Here is a 10,043-nt window from a genome sequence, read left to right as displayed (position 1 = left end):
TCCGTAAGAGCTACAGTAAGTTCTTCTTCAGTGCTTGACCATATGAAAAAAAGGTCGTCTAAGTATCTTACATACATTTTCAAATTGCCTTGAAATTTGGGATTATCATATATGTAGTTTTTTTCAAAGTTCTCCATATAGATGTTCGCGTACGTTGGAGCCGTGCAGTTCCCCATGGCCATTCCTGTGAGTTGAAGGAACCATTTGTCTTTGTCTTGAAAATAACTGTGGTAAAGTGTGTAGATCATCAGCTCCATTAAGAAAGTTTGCATTTGAGGGTTAATGTCGCTTTTGAGCAAGGCTTGTTCCACTGCTTCAATACCTCCCTGGTGGGGTATGGAGGTGTATAATGATCTGACGTCTGCAGTACATAAGATCAGTGATTCATCGTCCATGATTTCGACTAGAGAAAGCTTATTCAAAAATTCTGTGGTATCCTTTATGTAACTTTGAGCTTTGATGACTAAAGGTTGCAAATATCTGTCAAGATATTTTCCTGTTGTTTCATGAATGGATCCTTTAGTGGAAACATTTGGCCGAAAAGGTGGGTCATGGAGGTTTTTGTGAATTTTTGGACTCATGAAGATTTTAGGACATCTCGGGAATTCAGTGATAAGATATTTCTTGGTACGATCTTCAATTATCCCTGATTGGTGTGCCACATTAATGATATTTAATAATGAGTCTTGGAACTCTTTGGTTGGATTATTCTGCAGTTCCATGTAGGAGTCTGGATCTTGAATATGTTCGCTTAGACGTTGTTCGTACAAGGTTGAGTTCATTATCACGAGTGCTCCGCCCTTGTCGGCTTTTGCACAACGGATGTTAGGATTGTTGGCTAAAGTCTTTAAGGTGTCCAAGTCTTTCTGTGAGGTGTTCCGACGTTTCCTGAATTTATTGAAATTCATTTTAGTGAGGTCATTTTTGACAAGCTTCTCAAACAAATCAATGCTTTTGTGACTTTGAGGGGCTAAGTAGTTGCTAGATGGGCGTAGACCCCTAAGTTGATCACTTCTGGTGTCGATAGTGGGGGGTACAATATTCTCGAAAAAGTGCCGTAACCTTAGTTTCCTGGTGAGCTTAATGGTACTTACTTCCAGTTCGAGTAAGTTTGTGTGAGTGACTGGGACAAAAGAAGTGCCTTTCTCAAGGAGGTTCATTTGATGTTCAGAAACATGGGTGTCAGAGATGTTAATCACTAAGTTGGTTTTTTGGGCTTCGGATCTTTCTTTGTGACAGTGCTTCGTGTGTTCGGAGGGCTTCTTTCCAACTCTTTTCTTCTTGCTCCTCCGGGGTCTGTGATTGTGTCTGGGCCTAATCCTAAAAAATGAACAGCATTGGGTTGTTCTGTTTCAATGGTAGAAGAGGATGCCTGGTCATGAGAGGGTGGACGAGCCGTAGATGTCGTAGTGGATCTTTGTTGTGGTGGACGCTGCGATGTATCACTCCCTGAAGAGGAAGTATCTGTTTGAGTGTTATAAGGTTTGTTCCTTCTGCGTTGGGCGTATACATCGGCCCAAGTGTATACTTCATCCAGCTTGTAATCAAGCGTGTCCCTTCGGTACTTACGGATCTTACGTTCGTTGATCTCTCGGTGATGTTTGTCTAATATCGTTTTTATATCTTCCAATGTCGAGGTCAATTCTTCTGGTGTGGATAGGTCTCTTAGTTGACTATCGGTTTCTTTGATTTCTTGTTCAAGATCTTTCAAGATGCCGGCCAACTCCTCAACGATCAATAAGATTAGGTCAAGACTACATTTGTTTAATATTCCATTCCACTTGTCTTTGAAGTCCTTAGCCTCTCCTTGACAAAGGGCGTGCAGCCCGTAATGCATTGGAGAAATATGGTTGTTCATCGTATTGATATGATATGAATATCTACTAACTAACAAAATGGAGAAAATTCACTCCTAAGTGTTTAAAACAAGTTTTGGAATAAACTTAAGTTTTTGGAAAACCACAGAGTCATTTCTATGAACGTTTCGGAGTGCCTCCACGAGGGGATGTAAATGCAATTCTTGTGCTTACACTATCTCACTGATCCTTGTGTATACCTCATGTGAGCCTCGTGGACACCGCATGTGAACCTCGTGTACACCTCATGTGAGCCTTGTGGATACCTCATGTGAGCCTCGTGGATACCTCATGTGAGCCTCGTGTACACCTCATGTGAGCCTCGTGTACACCTCATGTGAGCCTCGTGGATACCTCAGGTGAGCCTCGTGTATACCTCAGGTGAGCCTTGTGTATACCTCATGTGAACCTCGTGTACACCTCATGCAAGCCTTGTGTATACCTCATGTGAGCCTCATGGATACCTCATGTGAGCCTCGTGTACACCTCATGTGAGCCTCGTGTACACCTCATGTGAGCCTCGTGTACACCTCATGTGAGCCTCGTGTACACCTCATGTGAGCCTCGTGTACACCTCATGTTAGCTTCATGTATACCTCAGGTGAGCCTCGTGTATACCTCAGGTGAGCCTCGTGTATACCTCAGGTGAGCCTCGTGGATACCTCATGTGAGCCTCGTGTATACCTCTTTACACATTATACAGAGACAATGAATCATACAAATATGTAAATCAGTCTACAGGGAATGTCACATAAGCCAATGAGGATTACAAGGTGTAGGAATCCCATGTCATCCATACTGGTGGGTGGGATATTTTAAGAAGGTTTGTCTAGGGAAACACAACCTTAAGATTTAACCCTATCAGTGCTGCTGTGGGCCGCTGAACGTTCGGAGCACTACCTGGCTGGTGCTGTGAACGTTCAACGGCTGACGCGGCCCCGCCCACTATCTAGAACGCCCGCACTGCGCCGAAATAAGTGCCGCAGTAAACGGGTTAAAGAGTATTCCATGGGGGTCCGCTTTACTGATAAAAATGTATATCTGACCAAACATACACATTTTACCAATATTAGAATAATGAAAGACTGAGGAAGTTCTAATCATATCACAAAACAGAAAACGCGAAGCTCTAACTATAACATTCATGTTTGAATGTAGCTCGCTGTCCTATGCTAGGATTGTAACTTCTGAACTGCAAGTAACACAAACATCTCTGTGACAAAGGCAGTAACTCACCGAGCTTCCACATAAAATCCAGTTTATCTGCATTTAAAAACTACTAACATACAAATGATTGCCTCCAGCAGGATCATTAATCACCAGCGTTATCTGGGCATTTTGTATTGTCTTATTGTTGTCCTGCATCAGCCATGATAATGATAAAAAAAACTGTTTAAATGAAGCGCACAAAGTATGTGTCCTGCTGGGGCGCTGCAGATTTTAAAAAGAAAAACAAATAGTAACACATTCTCTTACCTACTACTCCATTAGTCAAACTTTGTGTCACAGGCAGCCAGATGTGATAAGCAGCTGCAGGGGTCAGGAAAAGTGAATAGGAATAAACAAACTTATTTTCTCCTGTGCTGCACAGAAAAAGAAATATCCACACAGTAGCACTGTAGGCAAAGGTGACCGTTAACAAAGGAAGGATTTGTCGCCTTTGCCATGTGGAGATGAAGGGGTGAAAAAATAAACAAAGCCTTGTTAACTTTTAATGGTCTTTAACCCCTTAGCTGTGGCGGCTATTCTGCCGCAGCGCTAAGGGGGAGGCGGGGCCGCGCGGCGCTCCCGTACTCATGACGGAACCGCTCCGTCACGGCCCTCGGGTGAGCTGTGCTTGTGACGGAACGGTTCCGTCACGGCCCGCCCGCTCTTTAGAATGCTCAGCGCAGGCGCGGAATTTGTGCCGCGCAGGCGCGGAGAGCGGGCCGTGACGGAACCGTTCTGTCACCAGCACAGCCCACCTGAGGCTCTTGACGGAACGGTTCCGTCACGAGCACGCAAAGGGTTAAAGACCTGTGAAGTACTCGGGTGCGGCTGCGATAATCTCTAAAACTGTCTGTGTGTGTGCGCCCGGGAAGCTGTCTCAGCCCGGGCGCCTGCCTTCAAGCCCTCACTGTGGGGGCCAAGGCTCATGTTTAGGCCCACCCGCTAGAACCGGGCCTGATGATCATGAGGAGGATGCAGATCAACGTCCAATGGGATGAGGCATGAGGGTCGGGAAGGCATTGATGATAATGCGGAGGAGGATGCGGACCAATGCCAAAATCAACCCACAGTAGTGGGGGCACGCAGAAGAACTAACATTGTCCAGAAATTCACAGATGCAGGGGCGGCTCTAGGTTCATGGCGGCCCTGGGCAGGGGGCGTAGGCAGGGGGCCCCGGAAGAAGGGGTCCGGGTGGGGCGGACCGCGGAGGCCAGTGAAGAGGGGGGGGTCAGGGTGTTTGGAAGTGGAACAGAGTCGGATGCTGCCAAATGCTTGCATGGGGCCACCACACAAATATGTATCCATCCTCAGAGAATTATTATATTAAGGATATATATTGGCGTGGTGGCCCCTGGGGTTTGGTGGCCCTGTGCAGGTGCACAGCTTGCACATGCCTAAGGCCGCCCCTGACAGATGTATGAAAAAGCTTGATGGACACTGACATAATGTTTTTACTGAAGACTGTTAAAGAATGTAAACAAATTATTTCTCATTGCCTTTGTGGAAGCAATCTCAACTCACTGTCACTGTAAACATCAAGACGCACGTCTCACTTAAGAGTTTTTGGCCATCACAAAGGTATGTAGGTAGGTGTTGCAAACACCGCAGGACCCCTGTATGTGTGCATGACATCTACATGTGACATATGCATGTTTCTTGGAGCTACGTACATCAAACACAGCGAGCATTGTGGCACAGTGTGCACATGAAGTGAGTATGTGTCATGCTCAGTGTACAGACCATCATCTCATCTTACCACAATCTAAAGTGGTTGGCAATGTAAGGAGTGTGCAATGATGAAGTGTGTGTAGTACATCTAGCCATTTGTACTGCCTCGCACTCTGGAGGCCATTATAGTGAACTTATGTTCGATGAAGGTGGCAAGAGGCACATATGATGTGCATAGCCACACTTTGCAACCCATATAGTTACCACATGCTGCATCAATTTGTGTAAGCACAGAGAAAAATGAATGTGCCATCTAACAAAGCACATATAAATGTGGATTCCTTAACTGTGCTGGTACCGGATTGTTTACCTAGGCCAATGCCGGCACACTTGCCCCACTAGGCAAGGATGCAGATGTAAGCTGCATGGATGTATGTGACTGTTTTGATGTGTCTCAATCAGATGCAAACAATGCTGCCACTCATACAGTTCCATCTATGTGTGTTGTGCAGACACAAAGCCCAGCCAGCAGATGTGTGTGTCCCACATGAGATGGTGTATTTTGGGTACTTCTGTATTGTAAATGTTGTATTGTATATATTCGGCCTTGGCAAAGTTCACACAGTTCAAACTCTACGTAGTGACCAAAAAACTCTGCAGGGCTATGTGTGTAGGAGAGTAGGATCTGCTACTATGGTTACCCCCACTGTTTTCTGGTGTTTCACTGTTTTGCGACTTTAGTCTGACTGGGGCCCTGCTAACCAGGACCCCGGCCAACTGCTTCCTCTCTAAATTGATTGCATGTACTTTAGGTACACTCCAGATTGGTTACTGGGTTACCCTTGTGAGTCCCTAGTATATGGTACCTTAGGTACTAAGGGCATAGGTACCCCAGAGGCCTACCAGGGGCTGTAGCATGTGTTATGCCACCCCTGGGAAGCCTTCCAACCACGGGTCTGCTACTGCATCCTGGGTAAGGTGGTGTAAGCACCCCTTACTAAGATTTAGGTTACCTATATCTACCTTTAATCACTGACACACATAAACCTATAAGTCACTCCTATGGCAGGCCTTATCAATCCTGAAGGCAGAGTGCTTGTTTTTCTGTAAGAGGGTGCCCATGCAATAGCAGGACCCCTCTGCAGCTTTCGGAATCTATTGTCTGATGCTGTTCTGTGATGCAGCCAGACCATATTCTCTTAAGGGCATTATATCCTCGAAGTAAATGCTAACTTTGGAATGGCTGCATGGAAACATGTTGTGTTTGGTGTCAAACACCTCGGAATTCTACCCCCTCCCCCGCCAGTCCTGGCGGCAGGAGTAGAATTCCACCCTTCTAGAGGGAGAAGACATGTACACACTTACCTAACCGATAATAGTTAAAAGAGCCCTGGCATCACAAAATGGATGCCACAGCCACAGACACGGGTCTGACCTCCTGCTGCTGGACGAAACTCCAGCAGGGGAAGCCTGGACAATAGGTTTCCTGTCACAGGAAGGTGTAACCACCTCCCAGATAGGCTTTAGTGTATTGGGGTGGGTGGGTGCATTCATAGAATGCTTTTCAGACACTGCTGGGAGCACACCTGGTGTCCCTGTGCATACCCCAGTTCAAATTGGTTGCAGGGGCACTCAGGCCCTTCTCTGGTGCGAAACTGGACAAAGGGAAAGGGGTGCAACCACCCCCTCTCTGGAATCTCCAACAGGTGGGTCCCTAGAGTATGTCCAACCCCCTAACTTAGTATGAGTATGGGATCCCAGTCCTTAGGACTTCAGATTACACCCAGGACGAAACTCTGCAACATATATCCTGGAACTTCGACATTCTATTTCGACTAGAAGACGGAAGAATCTCCCTTGGGGTCAAGGAGTGACTCCTCATTTCAAACAGGCACCAAGAAGCATCTTGCCGGTCTGCATTTCCAAGGCTCCCGCCGGATCCCGACGGATTTGAGACTCAGGACACAGACTTCCAGACTTCTCAGAGGCCGACATGAGATCCCAGCAAAGCTGAGACCCGCTGCCCTTACGAGTGATGTGGAACCGGAACTCCTGGACACTGTGCACATTTGCAAGTTCACCCACTTCCCAAGCTTTCTTAAAGTTGTGCATTAGGCTACTTGTAATCCAAGCCCGAGCACCAATTGCACCAAAGATTGTGGGCCTACACTCCACCAGTGTCCCGTGGGCCCTCTTCTAGCATTTCTGCTTGAGGGTCCTTCGCAATCCCTGGTCCAATGACTGGTGGGTCCCCACGAAGGTAATTCTTCTGTTTCTTGGACTTTCCTGATTACTCCAGACGTGCCTTGACTCTCCTCGAAAGGGTGAGTCCCTCAGACCTTGCTGGTCTGCACCGAAGCCAATCTTTGCTTTCTGCGTGGGTTGCTGTTGCCAAGGCTTGTTGGGTCCAAATCAGATACGGACACCGCAGCACTCGACATCCTCTGTGGGACAACTCGAATCCAGCTCCTGGTTGTGGTCGATGCCTCCTGGTCCTCGTGACGGAGGAGTCAAGCTTTACCTCCTCAACTGAAATCACCCGACATCGGTGAGCATCTTCTCATCGCCTCCTTGCTCACTGGTTAGTAACCCAGACTCTGTGCCCTCTGCTTTCAGGTTCTTCACATCTCCGACCAACCCTTGAATCTACCCGAACACTTTCCACTTGGACGCCAGCAGCAGTTTGCTCCAAGTCCTCTTCTAAGTGTCCTTAATCTTTAAAATTCCAACTGTGACTTTCCCCATAGAAGTTAATGGTGATTCGCGGCTGTGTTTAGAATCTACCTTGAGTTGTTACTGGTGACCCCAGCAGTTCTAGGCCTTATATCTATGTCAGTCGTGGTTCTTATACCACTTTCTTAATATATGGTTTGGTACGCCCCTAGGGCTCAACGTATATTGTGCTAATTTACTGTGTGCTAAATAAGTTTACTTAAAGACACTAGAATGTTGGGCAGGGTTAATGTGTCCATGCATGATGTGTTCTTCCATTCTATGTTTGTGCTTTGTATGGGACTTGTGGTTCTGGTGAGCCATGTTCCTCTTTTCACTACAATTGCCTGTATACAAAGGTGACCCTGGACTGGTGCTGCATTTCACACATGGAAGGGAGAAATGTGAGGGATCTGGACTGAGCTGTGCCACTGTAACTTGGCAGCGTGACTTACACTTATGTGATGTTTAATGGTACATGACGCAGATTCCTACCTGTTGTCCTACACACAGTGCAGTGAAGTGCAGGGACATAGCCTCCAATGATTTGAGGGAGCGGATTCCAATTAATATAAACATCACAGGGTCAAAGTTTGTTGATTCCCAAATTTTCACTTTATTCAAGTATCAGTCACAAAATGACGACAGCTTCCATATTCAATTTAAAAATTTCAAGTAAATCCAGACTAATCAAAACATCAGACAGCCGACGCGTTTCGTCCGCTGACGGACATCATCAGGGCTGTTGGAAAGTAAATCAAAAAAGGAAAATATATTACATTATTGTGACCACAATCCACTTAATCACATTAATGACAATGTTCCATGGAAACTCTAATCAGTTAGACAAGTATTCAATTCCACCTGCCTACTTAACAATCTAATGTTTGTCAAAAAATACATTTAAATAAACATCAAAAGCACATTCACAGTACTCACAGAGTTTTCCAAAGTTATAATGCACCTAGCTTACAAAAGCTATTAACATATACAAATTTCTTTCCCAGTATAGATCAAAACCAAAATTATCAAACGCCTACCTTTCAATAACTATTTACAGATTCAGTTTTCTTTCCCAGTGCATATCAAACCAAATAGCGACAATACTCGAGATCTGTAATGAAATCATATTGATAAATATGGTACGTGTCACAAATTCTTATGATAGATTCAATCAATCTCCCAAAACCTCTTGTTTTTGTAGTTGTGATATTAAACCTTACTATAACTCATTACATTCCTTAGTGCATTCCACAAAAAGGGAAACTGTTAAATGCAAATAAATGTGCAAATGAAGCACCTATATTCTGATGAGATATTTATTTATTCCAGCTAAGAACCTGCACATTCTGATTGTTGTTAAAGCATCTATCTATTCCTTACCGCTCCATATGATCAACATGTAAGTCCCTGTACAACTCAATATTAGTCAAAAAGAATCTCACCTATATTATTAATTCAGTTCATGGTAGGACCTCAACTTCCCTTCCCTCCTTCAATGCATCTTATTCTGTTTTCTGGAAAAATACAGTTAGTAACTATTAACATTAACATTCTCATGTGCCAGGTACCTCAAGGTGTAACCACCCACAACTGCTTACCACTAAAACTATCCAAAGTTCCAATCAAGGCTTAACGTCTCTTCAGGTAACTCAAATCTTTCTCATGGTTTCTGTATCTGTAAAGAGGTATACAGACAAAAATATATTAAGTGTTCAGTGTCTTGAAGACATGCTCGTAATTTCACTGTTGCCATCGTGTTCAGACAGATTCCATAACCTCACCTGATCTCAACACATTCAACTCTTCCAAACAGGTTCTGTTGCAAACCAAAAAATATAAAAACATCTCAATTACTATCCATTCATTAAAGAAACTATCAAAACAATAGGTAAAAAATACAAATATGTCTTCCTTTACCTGAATCAAATATCTTCAAATATTTATGGCGGGAAGTCTCAGTCTGCAGCGACGGCCGGTCCTCTAGCCTACGTGCAATTCCTTCTCTCGAGTTCCCATTATTTAAACTGTATTTCGGCCAATCCCCAACTATTCCCTTTTCGCGCTCAATATTAAGTGAGGTTCCCGCTCTGGTTCGTGCCGACTTACTTCCGTTAAAAGTGCATACTCGCCGCCCATTCTTCTCAAGTGTTTCCGGTTCCCTATCTCAAACGTGTTCAAGCCAATCACCATCATTCTCCTTTCCCGCTCATACCAAAGCGCAGCGCCCTCTCTGGTCCGAGCCTGGTTGCTGAACGCTGAACGCGCGTTCTCGCCGCCTTTCCTGCTCTAGTATTTCCGGTTTCCTATCTGACCAATCAAATTGAGGGGCACGAGTTTCAATAGGTTGCCACACTAATCCGCCTCCTACAATTATTGCTCTGAATTTTCCTCATCGTGTACTCATATAGTATATCCGGTTAATCCAAAAACCTCATCGTATGCTTATCTAGTATATCCGGTTGGGTCAACCACCAATACAGACACTGATATACATTGATACTATCATAACGTATTCTATTTACCCGTGCCATAATTGTATTGCTATATTAGAGACTTTCCCGCTGACAACAATTATGTTCTCTCAAAAAAATTCAA

The 10,043-nt window shown here is 44.8% G+C and overlaps 1 long non-coding RNA gene across 1 annotated transcript; it reads right to left on the bottom strand.

Annotated features, from left to right (window-relative positions):
* Positions 1–9,070: 9,070 nt before the first annotated feature.
* Positions 9,071–9,461, bottom strand: LOC144767871 (uncharacterized). The gene is made up of 3 exons (XR_013598367.1): positions 9,366–9,461; positions 9,230–9,264; positions 9,071–9,123 (listed from the first exon to the last, which is right to left on the bottom strand). It is a non-coding gene; the product is annotated as an uncharacterized LOC144767871 (long non-coding RNA).
* Positions 9,462–10,043: the final 582 nt, after the last annotated feature.

Source organism: Lissotriton helveticus, chromosome 7, assembly GCF_964261635.1.
Source record: "Lissotriton helveticus chromosome 7, aLisHel1.1, whole genome shotgun sequence".
In the NCBI taxonomy this organism is placed as follows: Eukaryota; Metazoa; Chordata; class Amphibia; order Caudata; family Salamandridae; genus Lissotriton; species Lissotriton helveticus.
Note: the sequence above shows the minus strand (reverse complement) of the source record. Positions and strands in the feature narration are given on the sequence as shown.